At 39.1% G+C, this 16,796-nt stretch overlaps 1 long non-coding RNA gene across 8 annotated transcripts in view; it reads left to right on the top strand.

Annotated features, from left to right (window-relative positions):
- The window catches only part of LOC148044514 (uncharacterized), a 127,508-nt gene that overhangs the window by 95,800 nt on the left and 14,912 nt on the right, over window positions 1-16,796 (top strand). For all 8 annotated transcript variants that reach the window (XR_015697237.1, XR_015697240.1, XR_015697239.1 and 5 more), the window contains one exon: window positions 12,449-12,533. This is a non-coding gene — a long non-coding RNA (uncharacterized LOC148044514). The remainder of the gene's footprint in view (window positions 1-12,448; window positions 12,534-16,796) is intronic.

Raw genomic sequence — 16,796 nt, 5'->3', positions numbered from 1 at the left:
AAATCTACATCACAGTCCCACAGGCAAAATGCCTCCATCGTTGAAGTAATTCATCAAAAGGGAAAGAGACAATTCTTTACTTTCCCTTCCATTATACCAGTGCAACTTTAAAATGGCTTCCATTGGTATAAACGGATGCTATTTTAAAGCCAAGAAACAAAAGGGAAAAAAAAGTCTTGTCTTCTTCCTTTAAGATGCTGTGGGACTGGGAATCTTGGAAAGAAAATTAAGACCCCTAATAGAGGAGAAAGATTTACAATTGGGACCTTAAGAAAAGAATTAAGGCTTCAGGAAGGGGTTTCTGGATAATATAAGTGTCAGCCTCTGCTTTGCTGCTGCTTCGGCTGCCATTGAAACGGGGAGGGGGGGGCATGGTATTTGGGAGGGGAATACTAATTGTGCTGGAGGAAGATTCTGGAGTTTCTGCTGCCTGTCTTACTGCGCATGCGGAGGAGGTTTCCCGCCAAGGCCAACGGCACCGACATTCCATCTTGGTGATGCCTTTCGAAGTTATCTCGCACCTGACACTTGGGAGAATTATGATTGGACTGTAACTGGGATGCCAAGGGGAGGGGGAATGGGTTATTCTATATATCATTTGCTTTCGCGCCTAAACAATCAGTCTTCGCTTTGCTACGCTTCTGATCATTTATAATTAGTAAAAGTACACTTGATTTCTATCAATGGAGTCTCGTGGTTTTCTTTCCTAATTATTCAATGGAGGAGTGCTGACAATAAGAAACTTCCACAGCCACTGACGTTAGGAACTAGGTAAATTTCCTGACTACATTTCACTGAATGTAACCCAAAGACATTCTGAAGGATATTTCAAGTGAAAGTCAAACATAGGTCCTGGTTTTAAGTTGTATACATAGAGTAAATATTTACAATAAAGCTGTGCAGTTTCTAAAACCATGTTTTGAATTAAAGTCATATTCTATAACAAAAAAAAACTGTAGAGCATTCTTATATGTTGGACCTTTTTGGCAACGTCTTTTTTTGAAACATTTTTTTTTATTTTTTTGTTACATATTTTAACTTCTTTTATAAACAAAGCGTTGCCCGGATTTCCCCCCTCAACATCTTCTCGCACGCATAGTTCATTTTGCATCATATATCCATTTCAAATTTCAGCTATCTTATTTTCTTTCCATATTTTCCAACTTAAGTTTAATTTCTTCTTAATATATAAACAATATCATTATTTGCCCCTTCAAGTTAATCAAATTTAACATTTCATTTCCGTCTATTATTCCATGTTACTATCAATAACATATATCCTCAAATTTAATTTTGTATAATAAACATTTCACTTAGTTAATTATCCACAATTAATAGTATTAATCTATTTCCGTCACATCATATTAACTATGTACCATTGGTAACATTAACATATTTTTTTACTAGTAAATCTTTTTCGTTCTTTCTTCCTTTCCTAACCATTTTCTCTTCACTTCACTTCTCTTACATTCTCTTCTTTCCACTCATTCACCTAGCTTTTTCTTTTTCTTGTTTTTGTAGTTTCTATATTTTTTCTGCCCAATCTTTTTTCTCCCTTTTCATTCTATTGTTTTGGTAACTTTCCCCAGGTTTTTTTCCCAGTCTTTGTCCATTATTCCCACCTTTACTGTTTAATTTTCCCTTTTTTGGGAGAATTAAACTTTCCCCTTGTCTCCTTTTAGTGTGTCACTGTAAATCCCAATACAATCATCTGCGTATACACCTCCGCTGTTAGTTTGGAGAACTTTATCTCCGACCTATCGAGGAACTGCTGGTTCCTCTTTGACCATTCGAGATGTTTCTCCTTTTTCCCTGTTCCTCCAGAACTGTTCCGACCTGAAGGTCCTTGGCAGGTGTTTGTCCATTTGGGTTTTCACGGAGCCTGTTGGAACTCCGCTATTTCCCAACAGGTCTTGTTGTGGCGCTTCCAGCTTCTCCTCGGCAACAACATCTTTAGTACCACGGACTTTACTCGTTTTCTAAGGGGAAAAAAATCTTTAATTTTAGACTATTCCTTATTTTAGAAAGTTTGTCTGAAAATACCCCAGGGACCTTTGAGAATTGTGTTTAAAAGGAAAGGGTTATTGATTGGGGTTGTGCCTTAACTCCATACTATATTTTTCCAAAGTGAAATTGATTAAATTCTCATAATGCCCTTTTTCTGGAACTGGGTTGAAGCAGAATATTTAGTAGTATTTTGTCAAAATATCTGAGGGCAAGGATAGACACGTAAGACACTTAAGATGTATTAATGGAGGAAGATGGACACACACATACAGAGACAGAGAAAAATAGAGAAATAATGGGGATATATGCCTAGGACTGATGAGACACAATTTAATCATAGAATTTATTGGGGTGACTTTGGTCTAGTCATATTCTTTCTTGCTTGCTTGCTTGCTTGCTTTCTTCTCCTTCTCCTTCTTCTTCTTCTTCGGATTTAGGATTTATTACATTTATATGCCGCCCTTTTCCCCGAAGGGGACTCAGGGCGGCTCACAATTCAGTCAGGGAAAGGGATACAGTCAAGGGATAAAAAAGACAAACATAACAGTACACAATTTAAAACACACAACAACCATACCATTTGGGGGGGGGCAGAAGCTCTTTAGCCCCAGGCCTGTCGGAATAGCCAGGTTTTAAGGGCTATGCGGAAGGCCTGGAGGGTGGTGAGGGTTCGAATCTCCACGGGGAGTTCGTTCCAGAGGGTCGGAGCAGCCACAGAGAAGGCTCTCCTCCAAGTGGTCGCCAGTCGGCATTGGCCGGCGGATGGGATTCGGAGGAGGCCTAATCTATGGGATCTAATGGGTCTAGTGGAGGTAATTGGCAGCAGGCGGTCTCTCAAGTACCCAGGTCCAATACCATGAAGGGCTTTATAAGTGACGACTAGCGCCTTGAAGCGTATCCGAAGACCAATAGGCAGCCAGTGCATCATCATCTTCTTCTTCTTCTTCTTCTTCTTCTTCTTCTTCTTCTTCTTCTTCTTCTTCTTCTTCTTCTTCTTCTTCTTCTTCTTCTTCTTCTTCTTCTTCTTCTTCTTCTTCTTCTTCTTCTTCTTCCTTTTGTCCCTACCAATATTCCTGAGGTCATCACTTCTGCATCATTCCCTTTGAAGAATTCAACTTGGGGAAAAATATTGCTTAAATATTGTACTTGAAGCAAAGATAAAAACTATTTTACCCCCTTCTTTTCGGCTTTGAAGAATTAAAATATACTTTCTACTACTTCTTGCCATGAAATTTAAGTCTCTTGTATGCTTTCCTCCAAACTTTAGCATTCTCTTGTGCTTGAAAGTACTGCTTACCACAAATTACCTTAAAAAAAAAATGTCCGAGAAGGGGAGTTTTGACTGGTGATCTTTATTTCAGCAGCTCTTATTTCTCAAGTGATTGAAGGATGTATTCAGAAAAGGAAGGTGAACAAGCCAGTCCAAATTCAAAGCATGACTTCTACTTACCCACAAGTGCATCTTGGGGGGGGGGGGGATTCTACAGGTTCAGACCTGTTTGGGCGAGCCGGTAGTTCTGACGATCAGCTGGGAGCGAACCGGTTGGCTCTGATGACCAACTGGACCCGCCTGCCCGCCCCTACGCTATACTGACCTATATTCCCTTTTCTATAGCCCAGCCGATAGGCGCAGCAGAGTGGATTACTGTGCCTGAGCGGTTTTGCACCAGGGCTGCAGTACTTTCACATGGACTATGCGCGGGCAGAGCACCGGTTGAATCCCACCAGTGAGTGCATCCATATCCCAGAGAATGACTATGGTTATTTAAGGATGCTTCAGTTAAAATCCAAATCTGTCATATCTCTGGATAACCTATTCCTGGATTTAAAAATGCATTTTGGATTTACTAGTGGTTTGCCATGTCTGAGAGGAACAAATACTATGAAATAGTGTGGCACAGTGCCAGTCACCAACCTATTGAATGTTTCTTTTACCCTATTGCATCAATGAGTAATAATAGTTGGGGGGGGGGGAAGCATTGCATACTTTTATGTTGTTTGCCTAATTGCTAATTTTTGCTCCCTTGCCCTTACTGCAAACATCTAATTACTAAGATTGTGCGAAGTCTTCCAGATCTAATGCTTGGAATATTACAGCACATTCTGTTTAAGACTTGAGAAAACATTGCAAGGGGCTCCCCAATGTTGGCTTAGCATGCAAGGAAATAGGAAAAAATGCTCTAGATTGCTACGAACACGTCACCCTGACAAGGTTTTCCATAATCCATACTAATTATATTGCTGTTTCATATTTGCAGTATTGTAATTCTGACAAACAGATTCAGTCTGCTGGAGGACAATTCATTTATTTTTTTTAAAAGCAAATAATTCAACTTTTGTTTTAAAAGTCAACTCATTTTCTGTTGAGATTTTAGTTGGAGTATTAGTGCCAGTGTTAGAAGAATAGTTTGTTGGGCTGAAGAAATACTGAAAATCCCAACTCTCATTCTCATCCTTGCTAATATAAAGCTTAACCATGAATAATAGTGATTAAATAATAATAAATAATAATGTCCACACATTTTACAAGCACATATATCATAATCTGAAAAGTGTTCTCTGGAAGGGCATCTTAGTAAACTTTTTTTCCAGATGAGAATAAAGAATCAGTCATGAAGAATATTGTCCCTAATGCTCAGGAACAAAATTACTCTAGTAGGATAGTACCCTTTACAAAGTAGGAACTTGTGCTAAGCATTAGAGAAAGAAATAAGTGGATCAAGTAGCCATGGCTATAAAAGTAACCAGAACACCATTAAAAGCTCACTGCCAGCGCTCCAAATAATCTACCCATAGAAAACAGAACTCTGAGGCAGGTGGATTCCTCAAAGAACAATTCAATGGATACATCATATTGGCACGACTAGTGAAAACGACTCTGAAAGTTCCTACGGTTTTCACCTAAATAAAAAGTGAAAGTTCCCCCCTTCCCTTAAATCATCAGTCACGTTGTCCAATAGAGGTGCTGGCCTGTTACTTGGTTACTCCATTCCTCCTCTCCCCAGCACTTGTTGGAATGTCCTTGGTTCCCACAGGAAAACGTTTTGTTTTGACTACAAACCCCAGCTGTCTTATTTCCTCCCCTCCCTGTCTCTTCTTCTGCCTTGTGACAACCCTGAAGCCTTAAAAATGGCCTTAGCCAGATTTGCTTCAGAGTTGACACTCACTCTTTACTCAAAAGAATGGAGTAACAGTGGGTGAAGGAACAATAAATCTATTTCTTGTCTGCAAGAAATTAAAAACCAAGCTTATGTATATTGTAGTACTGCTCAAAACGGGCCAAAATAAAACAACATCCACCATATACTATCTTTTTATTATCTTGAAAAAGCATAAATCTACAAATCAGGGTTTCCAGTGAAAAAGTGTGTATATGATTCAGTGTGGGGGAGGAAGAATTCTAACTGAAGACCCTGAGAAATTGATGTGGTTTTTGAACTCCAGAAAGTTCATAGAAGAACATTCAGAGATGAAGAACATTCAGAGATGCTGTAAACTCTGCTGACTTCTCCTGATAAGATAGAGCTTAAATGTCCAATGATGCAAATTAAATAGGGACACATAGATTTGTCCTTTCTGAACGTATGTTTAAAAAAGATGTATTTTTCACTTATAACAGAATTAATTATTTATCTTTCCTAGAATGCATTCCAAAAATGTATTTATAGTGAATGCCAATATATTTTATAGTAGACAATTACAGATAATCATCACCTGAAGAGATAAAAGCATCATTTATTTGTAATGATTGTGAAAAGTCACTTGTTACACTGGCTGCAGTTCAGTTTTTTTGTAAATAACAGTACCAGAAACATTGAGCTGAACATGCGTAAATTCACACTTACCAGAATGGTTACGTAAATGCTTGTTCGGATTACTATTAGCGATCCCACTTCTCAAGAGTTGGATGTGGGATCAGGTTGTGAATCCTCCATGGATTTTACAGGAGTTTATTTGTTCAGTCCCGTCAAACAAATACCACTGTGGCATAGAAAACAGTGTTAACCAAACTTCGTTAGTATTCCTCTTTTTTCTTGTCAAACATCCATATAAAAATATTTTCCAAAATGCACATGGAGAAAAGAATTTATATTTCTGAACGTTGGATTTAAAAAATATACATGGGGAATTATTATTTTTTTAAAGGAAACCAGAAATAATTACTTTAAAAGCTGGTTCACATCAGGACAATTTATGTTTTAAAATTGCATGGAAGAAAGTTATGTAATAATGAATGCTAAGAAAGTTTGCATTTTTTTTTAAAAAAAAGGGTATAATTGATAGATTTATGTGTAAAATGCGCATAGTCCGAGAAAGGCTCAAGTTTGTCAGAGCAATGACACCTTTCCTAGCATGTTAAGAGTTTAACTAGTTTCTCTATTGATTCGAAAAGAATTGTTTATAAGATCACTTTATACAAAACAAAACATTAAAGCAGGAGTTGGATTTGAGAAAAATTAACTCTGTTCTTCCTCTTCATGTAAATTTACTATATCAGGAGAGCAGAAGCTGAAAATTTGATAGGTATTTGCTGACCCTTTGACATTTCATCAGATTTGGCAATAATTCCTTTTCCAAAGCAATAATGGGGTTGCTAGATTTGAAGTTTATATTGAGAACTCTCTCAATGCTGCCGTTCAGTTTGATCTGATAGGAAGAGGAGTAAATGCATTGCCTTTGGGAAGGGAGGAGAAGCCTGACAAATGAGTTGGATTAATCCGGTGTGCAGTTATCACCGATCATCTGTTATAGGGTAAGAGAAGATAGGAGGAAGTGTGGCTTTCGTTTTTCTTTGTTGTCTCCTTGAACAAAAGATCCCAGACTTAACCTGTGAGTTGCACGCATTATGCTGATTTGAGTGTGCATTCTGCTATAAAAAAAAATTAATCACAAAAGAAAAAAGATGAAATAACTATGAATATACTCATCTCAGTGGTGGGTTTCAAAAATTGTTCGAACCTACTCTGTGGGTGTGGCCTCCTTTGTGGGAGTGGCTTGCCACCCATGCGACCGGATGGGAGTGGCTTGCCGCCCATGTGACGGATATGAAGATGCCGACGACATTTGTCAGAACCACCTTAAATTACCTCACACACAGCACTGGCATGCATAAGAATAGGATGTAAACTTGTTTTTTAAAAGGCATCTTTGGTTTGCGTTAAAAGAACTTCAACACACGCAATGTTCTGATTGCACCACAAACGCAGCAGTCATCCTTACCTTTCACAGAGGCACTGAGTTTTATAAATAGGAGCATGATAGTGTAGAATAATCGTATCCAAGGACCAGTGGTGGGTTTCAAAAAATGTTGGAACCTCTTCTGTAGGTGTGGGCTCTGAGTGCCACCTCTGCTTCACCATCACGATCCTAGGCAAATGAATCCAGGTGCATCTGTAACTTGTATATCTAGCAGTTTTCAGTCCCTCTATTCTTGAAGTCCCCATTGCAAAATCTTGGATATTCTCTTACTAGCATGTACGTGTATGTTCAATTGTACGAGCGTTTTTAGTTCTTTTTTGGCATTTGAATATATCTTTTTCCAGTCCCTTGCCCATCTACTTAAAAATGCAAGTTGCACTTTAATCTGCATCTTTTTTTGTAAACATTTGGTGGTTATTTCATTAAAATTGATTTTGGGATTATTAATATTTTTTCAACTTTCCATGTATTTGAGCAACCTCTCTTTTTCTCCTGTAGATTTCTGCCTTCTCTTGTGCCCATTTTTTTCACTAGTTTACTTTGATTCCTAAAATAAATACCTTATCTTTCACAATTATATTCAACTTCTTCAAAGAGCCGAGGTGGCACAGTGATTAGGGTGCAGTACTGCAGGCCACTTCAGCTGACTGTTATCTGCAGTTCAGCGGTTCAAATCTCACCGGCTCAAGGTTGACTCAGCCTTTCATCCTTCTGAGCCGGATTGTTGTTGGGGGTGATATGCTGACTCTGTAAACCGCTTAGAGAGGGCTGAAAGCCCTATGAAGCGGTATATAAGTCTAACTGCTACTACTACTGCTACTACTAACTTGCTTGATTAGTTATGAAATTATTTCTTACTGCTTTTTTGTGAAAATCGGCATTTACATATTTCCTTCTCTATCCGTTGTCTCTTCCTTCCTGCTTCTGCTAAGCAATTCAACAGACAGCCATTTTATTTTATTTTATTTTATTTTTTACATTCTAAGGATAATTTTGTTTTCCTCCATCTTTTAAGATGTCATGAATTTCAGTCTGAACCTCTTCAGAAAATTTTGATCAGCGGGTCTAATCTATTAGAAATATATTCTTCATTTTCACCATATAATCACGCGGAACATTTCAGAGGTTGTTCCTTCTTGATTTGAGGATACTGTTTTATTTAGCTTAAGTCGTAATTTTTCATGGAGTTTATTATCTGAGCTCTAGTCAGCAACAGCACATGTTTTTGCTTATTCAATATAGCTTCTTGATGAGCCGAGGTGGAGCAGTGGGTAGAGTGCAGTACTGCAGGCCACTTCAGCTGACTGCTAGATCAGCAGTTCAGCGGTTCAAATCTCACCGGCTCAGGGTTGACTCAGCCTTCCATCCTTCCGAGGTGGGTGAAATGAGGACCCGGATTGTTGTTGGGGGCAATATGCTGACTCTGTAAACCGCTTAGAGAGGGCTGAAAGCCTTATGAAGCGGTATATAAGTCTAACTGCTATTGCTATTGATTGTTGCTTAGACAACAGATACTCAGTTTGATTTTGGTTGTCCATCAAGTGATAAAAATATTTGTTATAAACATTTAATTTTCCCAATACACTCTTTCCCACATACAGTTTTTGTAATTGAGAAACTGGGAATGTTTTTCCAAGCCAAATCAGGACAGCTCTTGTTAGCATCCAAGAAGAAAGAATCCGTATGGGAATCTATACACAGAAGTCTGGAGGGCGAGAGTTACTCGTCACTAAGTATTTTTCAAGCTTTTGTCAGGCTTCCTATGGAATTATTTCCTTTGGGTTGCTTTTGGGACTTAGTATGTATTCTGTGCCAGAATCCGATTCCAGTTCCCATGTCTTGAAAACAAGATTGCCAAGATAATTTGTTAAGTCATTGGGACCTAACTATGAAGTCAGTTTGAGAAAATTTGCTTCTACGGTAATAATGAGAAAAGCAGATTTTGTACTTGCGGTATTTCATTAGCAAAGTTTGTCGAGGTCTAATCATCCAAGAAATGCAGAAGAATATTCTAAAGTAACCCATTGTTCTCTGTTTCACACTTAGCATCTATTTATATTCTGTTATATACTCTGTACACCAATGTGGAATGTTAGTCGTTCACATTGTAAATATACCGGAAACATCATTATTAATATCCAGTACTTGAGAGACCGCCTTCTGCCGATTACCTCCCACAGACCCATTCGATCCCACAGATTAGGCCTCCTCCGTATCCCATCTGCCAGCCAATGTTGGCTGGCGACTACTCAGAGGAGGGCCTTCTCTGTGGCTGCCCCGGCCCTTTGGAACGAGCTCCCCGTGGAGATTCGGACCCTCTCCACCCTTCAGGCCTTCCGGACGGCCGTGAAGACCCGGCTGTCCCAGCAAGCCTGGGGTTGAGTTCCCCCCCCAACTCGAATTTGCTGTGTCTATTGTGCTTTTAAACTGTTTGTATTGTTTGTTTGTCTGTCTTTGTCTCACTTTTTGTAATTTCCCCTCCCTTGGCTTTTGTTCAGCCGCCCTGAGTCCCTTCGGGGAATAGGGCAGCCTACAAATTGAATAAAATCCAAATCCAGTAGTATAAATCCCTACAGGTGCTTTTCTCTGACAAAAAAAAAAAAGAGCTTGATATTCGGCCCCATTCAGACGGCATTCCACGGAGAGCTTCAATTATCTTAGATTGGAGAGGAATGTGCATGTTAATCTTTTGCTTTGGTGGGTTCCTTTGTGAGTTCTTGCCTCCTGTCTCCTGTTTTTGGAAGTGGGGAATTTCACACATCCACCATCCTCAATGGAATGCAATCCAGCTGTGAGTGCTGAGATTTGACTATGATTAATATGTCAGCCTAGCTTCATCTTTGGAACTAATTAGTGTAGAACATATGCTAATAAATACAGGTGCAGCCATCCGGTATGGGTGCTTAGTTGCACACATTGGGGAACTCAATTCATTTTCTGGAAGAAAATAATAAATTAAGAGATTCACGATTTCCATCGGAATAAATGAAGACGTTGCAATGGCAAAACCCAGAGAATGCATCTGAGCTTGTGGTGTCCATTCAGAGCTATCATTGTAAGCAAAGTTTTTCAGGTAACCCAGTTAGAGAAACGGAATCTCAGATCATAATCCTTCCAACAACATTTTGCTAAACAGTTCGGTTAGCAATTGCTAACATGCAAATGCTTGCTCCGAAATTAGAATAATTGATCTGTGATCCATTTTACAGGATTGGTTTATATATGTGTCCTAGTCTTCCCCTCCCCACTCTCAGTATCTGTACCTGAAATTACATTTCTTGTTGGTCAGCTCAGGAAAGGAAGCCTCCCCCCCCCCCCCGGAGGTGACCTTATTCCACCAAAACTAATGAGGAATAATATTGAAGGCTGGACTCAAACTCTGCCATTACCCTTTAACTATATTCTGCACCACTGGATGTATCTGTGAGGATTGGGGCCTGGCGATTATAGTTCTAATCTTCAAGAAGGGAAAGAGAGAGATGACTCTGCTAGCTGCAGGCCAATTAGCTGCTCAGCATAATCATGCTAAGGACCCCATGATAAACTTAAGGAGTAGCTGTCATCTGCGACTTCATTTGATAATCAGGAACGAAACCACTCTACTCCATTTGTTTGAAATCAAGTGTACTTTTACTAATTATAAATGAACAGTAGCGAAGCTAAGCTGAATCTGGTTAATTAGGCATGAAAGCAAAGAATATCATGTATAATTCAATCCCCTCCCCTTGGCACCCCAGTCCATAGTCCAATTATATTTCACCCAAGTGTCAGGTGGGAGGTAACTTCAAAACCCATCATCAGGATGGAATGCCGGACAGTTAACCTTGGCGGGAAACTCCCTTCCTCCACATGGGGAATAAGATGGTCAGGTCAGCGTCTAGAATCTTCCTCCAGCACATCATTCATTCCCATCCCAAATACCATGCCCCCCCCTCCCCGTTGCAATGGCAGCCGAAGCAGCAGCAAAGCAGAGGCTGACAGTAGCTGAATAGGGAAAATCTAATAGCAGAAGAGCAGGCCAGTTTCGGAGAAGGTAGAGGCATCATTGATTAATGCTTGATCCTATAGTACTTAGTTTCCCACCTTGGAAGGGGTATAATCAGAATTCATCAGAGCACCTCTCCAGATAACTCACGGTGTCTCAAAATTACTTATGATAAGAGTTGAGACAAGAGTGTGTCTTGCTTCACAAATCTTGGGTTAAAGCTTAACTTCTGTCCTCAAGCCCTGGTGCCATTAATTTTCAGGACAATTTTCAGCCTATCTGGATTACATTTGTTGTATCTAAACTTCTCCATCTGGGCTTCTTCCCCTCCTACTTGTTACAATACATGGACAGGTGAAGCAAACCCTGAACCAAGGAATAGAACAGTGATGGCAAACCTTTTTTTTCCTCGGGTACCGAAAGTGCCCATGCACACGCAATAGTGTGTGCGTGCTGACACCCATAATGGAATCCCCCCACAGGCCCTGCCCCCCCCCCGGGAATTCGTGCATGCCACCCTCGCGTCCTCCCCACCCCGCGCATGCCGTGCAACCCCCAGTTTGGTGCTAGCAGGCCTCCCTGAAGCCTCCTAGGACCAAAAATGGGGTGCCGGAAGCACCGCATCCCCCCAACCCCACGCATGCATGTGCGGACCCCCCCCCCCGCATAAACACATGCTCACATGTCTCCCACCAGAGACCCCAAAATCAGCTGGCCAACAGGAGGCGCGCATGCATGCGCAGTGAAGCTGACCTGGGCGACGGCTCGTGTGCCCGCAGAGATGGCTCCACTCTACCTGGTTCGCCATCACAGAAATAGAAGATACCGAACATTAGGCACACCTATGGAAGGTCCCAACCTCCTGTCACCATCACACTACAGGTGCTGCCATTTACCTCACAGATAGAAACACCCAGCCGTCAAAAAGGTTATTCATTCCAGTTATGGGCCGCTCCAACTTTATCTTGACTAGAACTTCTAGTAGGCTTCCTATCTTTGGACTTTCATTGCAGTGCCCTTTACACCATTCACAAATTTGAGTTCATCTGCAAGGAGGGGGAGAATAAAATGAAAATAAATCAATTGTCGTACTAAAGAAATGAAGTGAAGAAGAAATTGCGCTAGGCTTCTTTCTTATTTGAACCAAAAAGATGCTCTGATTCAAACATCGTCGAACAAAGTATGTAACTAGTGAAAAGTTTAACAGTCAATGGTTGTTAGTACTAGGCTTGTAACACGATATTTTTATTTCCACAGATTGCCCTGTCAAGCTATAATATTTTGGGGAGGTACAAGAGAACGATCTACAGAGCTGGAAAAGAAGCTGAAAAAAGGGAGAATGGTAAATATTTAAAAAATAATCAGAAGGTAGTGTAGATTTATCTTTACCTATTTTCAAAGATAGAACTAGTACAAAAATACTTGTTTGCAAACTAGCTGCAGTCTGCTTCCCCTTCTGTGATCATTCTTAAATGATTTTTTCTTTATTCAGGACTTTTTTATATTTGTAGAAATATTTGTAACATTTTTTTTCCAATTTCCATAAGCCTTTGAATAAAATATAAGTTAATTCTGTGTACAGAAGTATTCATATAACCTTGGCACACGCTTTATTTGAATTTCTCTAATATGCATGTTGTTGTGTGTGGATTTTGAACTAGAAAACTATAACACAAAACTCTTCCAATTAACATAAATTAGTTTAAAAATATGTATCTGACTAAACATTTTCCCCATCTCTATTTGTAAATGCCATAAATTGTAGATTAGTTTATTTTCTGCTGCACTGAATAAAAACAAATAAACAGAGCCCCCCCCAAAAAAACTACTACTTTTTTCAGGCTCGTTTTTCTTATTCATTTAAGTTAAAGAAATGGAGATTTAGATGTACCCTTATTAAAATCAAACCGAATGAAATTCTCACCACTCTGCAAATTCAGTAGGTATTACGATGGTTTCCTGTATAAGAACCATGGTAGATGATAGATAGGGATGGATGGATGGATGGATGGATGGATGGATGGATGGATGGATGGATGGATGGATGGATGTTTGGATGACTGATAGACAGGCAGGGAGGCAGGCAGACAATGCCTTCAAGTCATAGTTGACTGCTTGGACAAGTATCTGCATTTTTAAAAAAAAGCTTTTAGAACGTGGTTTGCTGTTGTCCATTTCCCAGGGCCAAGAGAAAGTGATTGGCACAAAGTCGCCCAGCTGGCTTTATATTTAAGGCCAAACTAAAGGTATCCTATGTTCAAGGCCCTCTTAAGAATAAAATATCTATTAAAAATACTTGGCTATCTGGAGTCAGCATATCAACAATGGTCAAGTATACAAACATTTTGACTAAAGCATCAGAACATTTCTTGAAAAAAAATGAAAGAATTAAATGTGTGGGGTTTTTTAAAAAAAAAATGGTCCCACTCTTGTTTTAAATGTTGCATTACCTCCATTGTGTTCAAAACTATCATTAATTTTTTTTATTGAAATTCAATGGTTTTATTGATTGTCATTTGTTGTTGTTTAAGTAGCAAACAAGATTGTTGTTTTTTTTTCACATAGAATTTTTTTTTATTTTCCATTTTCATAGCGTATAATCACATGTATACTATTACACAGTCAATATCATGTTGTATTATTAAGTAATTACATCAATTCATCTTACCATACAAAAAACCAGTTATTGGCTCTTCTGCTAAGAGCCGAGGTGGCGCAGTGGTTAGGGTGCAGTACTGCAGGCCACCTCAGCTGACTGTTATCTGCAGTTCAGCGGTTCTAATCTCACCGGTTCAAGGTTGACTCAGCCTTCCATCCTTCCGAGGTGGGTGAAATGAGGACCCGGACTGTGGGGGCAATATGCTGACTCTGTAAACCGCTTAGAGAGGGCTGAAAGCCCTATGAAGCGGTATATAAGTCTAACTGCTATTGCTATTGCTCTCCGTACACCATATTTATACCTTATCCGACACTTTCTTCCCCCTCTCTCCTCCCCCTTTCTACATCCTTTCTTAAAATTATCATTAAATTTTGAAGGACTAGATGTAGCAACCAGATGTAGGTATGGAGAGTAAAACTGCTCCATTTAGAATTTAAATGGGGGCACTAGATACATTTGTTGGTCCACAAACATTTTAAAATTAGTTTCCATTTCTTAATTATTTTTGACAGGAAACATGTACCTCATTGTACATATTTCTTCAGTAGTTCAACCCCAAATCAGCCTCGCTTGGCAATAGTGTCCTGTTTCCTAAATCATCCCACAGATGATAGAAATTGTGAAAAATGTGAGGAAAAAAATAATCTATTCTCAGATATTAAAAATCTTAACAAATGAAATATTTACAGGTAGGATAATATGTATGCAGATAGTCCTCTAACGTATGACCGCAATTGAGCCCAAAATTTCTGTTGTTAAGTGAGTCCTTTGTTCACTGAATTTTGCCCCGTTTTACGACCTTTCTTGCCACAGTTATTAAGAAAATTATTGCAGTCTGGAGAATTCTGGGAATTGAAGTCCGCAAGTCTAAAGTTGCCCAGTTTGGGGACTCCTGTTCCAACTAGACATTTTCAAGAGCAACCTGTTTTATATTCCCAAGGGTTTTTCTTTTGAACTTGTCAGAGACACCAAGGTTCACTTCCAGGTTGAAAGGATTAGCAGTGACATCACTGTTGCCTGGGCTCTTTCATGTCCCTGGAAGGAGCTGGAGCGGAGGACAGGCGCTCAGCCCTGCCCCATACAAGCATCCAGATCTTGGGTGCTTGCTAACCTCCAACCTAGCATCCTAACCACATAAGTCACCGCGCTCCACTTGTTCCCAAGTTATCAGTCCATAGTAAAAAACATAATGTGCAATCTAATGTGGATTTTACCTCCTGCTATACTAATTTCTAATCCTATGAAAATGTAAATACCGTATTCTCGGAGTATAAGACGCACCTTTTTCCCTCAAAAAAGAAGCTGAAAATCTGGGTGCTTCTTATACATTGAATACAGCATTTTTTACCGCCCCCTTCATCAAAATGGCCGTGCATGGCTTGTAGGACGCTTTCAGAGCTCCTGGGGGCTAGGGAGGGCAGAAATGAGCAAAGAAATGGGCTGTGGTCTAAAGGTCTTGGCCATACCAAATTTGCCTCTTCAAAACCTTGGTGCGTCTTATACTCTGGTGTGTCTTATACTCTGAAAAGTACAGTAATTGTTTCTTCATTCTCACTGGGGAAAAAGCTGAAAAATAGCATGTATGCTCTTACAAGATTTCCGTCATAGGTTGCACGTTCTTAATGTAAACTACCTTATGAAAAACAAAGTTACTCTTTTCATCCACAGTTGTAGTTGTTTATCAGCACAGTGCAGTTATTCTTAAATTTTCCTTTTCGGCTTCTTATCTTTTGACATTGAAAGTAAGTCGAATGTGCTAAAAGTCTTGGAAGCTGACTACATGTCCCATGCTGTGATTTCTGGCTTCCTGCATATGGTAACATAGTACCACAAGCTGTGAATTCATGAAAGAATAGAATTACTTTTGACTTCTCACCAAGTTTAATAGCAATATTTCCAACATCTGTGTCTAAAGGTCTTGGCCGTACCAAATCTGCAGCTGTTCAGTGGAAATCTTGCTGCAATAATAAAATAGTGAGAAATACAATATCAAAACCAAGATTCCTCATCACTTTTCTCAAGTAACTGTAAGGGTGGGACTTTAAATGAGTCATTTCTTCATGTGTTCCTGATGCAACATGACATTTGTCAGAAAGATTGACACTGTACATATTGATCATAACCTTTTCACAGTTATTTTTTGAGATAATACTTGTAAAAAAATGTGACGCAGTTCATCTGGAGTAAACCTGGTTGTCTATATATCATTAAGAAAATTAGTTCAGCATATCTAGTAGTTAAAAACTACACAAGGAACATATAGCTATCAGTACAGTTTTTGTAAAAGAATAACCCATCTCATTTTATGGACAGTCTGAACAGAGATGCCGAAACCTGTGGTGATCAGAATAATGTTTTGTGATAAATTGCTGACAACTGTTTAAAAAAAAAGTTTATGTTAGGACTTAGCCATAATGAGTCTGTTATAGAAATAGTTAAAAAGATATAGTTCAATTAAAAAGAAAACCTATAACACAATATCAGATTAGAGTTTAGATTGACAAATCTAACAAACTTCATCTGATTAAGACATCGTTCTTAGGATCTATTGATACTTTTAAGCATATCGATTATAAGTGCAGTAGCTACTATTTTATATTTTCCCAATTTCTATTTTTTTTATATGAGCTTGTATAACTAGGTGAACTGTTGCTGGCATTTCTTGAGTTTGTTGCAATGAATAACCTCAGTTGTAAAATTGCTATGCTTTCTAATTTTTGCACAGTTAAATAAATGATGTGAAATAATGCATGTTAATTAATTCTCTTGCTGTGAATCATCCTATTTATTGGGGCTATAAAGGCAAAGGAAACCACTTAAAAATCTAGATAACTTGCACTGTTTTTACTCAAAGATGCTTTTCCTTCTGTTCACACATAAACCTGTTTCCTTCCTCCACACTTTTTTCAAATATCAAAATGTAGCCCATTCGCAAAATGGTGCAGC

Source organism: Thamnophis sirtalis, unplaced genomic scaffold (assembly GCF_051295495.1).
Source record: "Thamnophis sirtalis isolate CommonGarterSnake01/CBP01778 unplaced genomic scaffold, rThaSir2_p1.2 scaffold_7, whole genome shotgun sequence".
Classification (NCBI taxonomy): domain Eukaryota; kingdom Metazoa; phylum Chordata; class Lepidosauria; order Squamata; family Natricidae; genus Thamnophis; species Thamnophis sirtalis.
The sequence above is the reverse complement of the archived record's forward strand: the minus strand, read 5'-3'. Positions and strand labels throughout refer to the sequence as shown.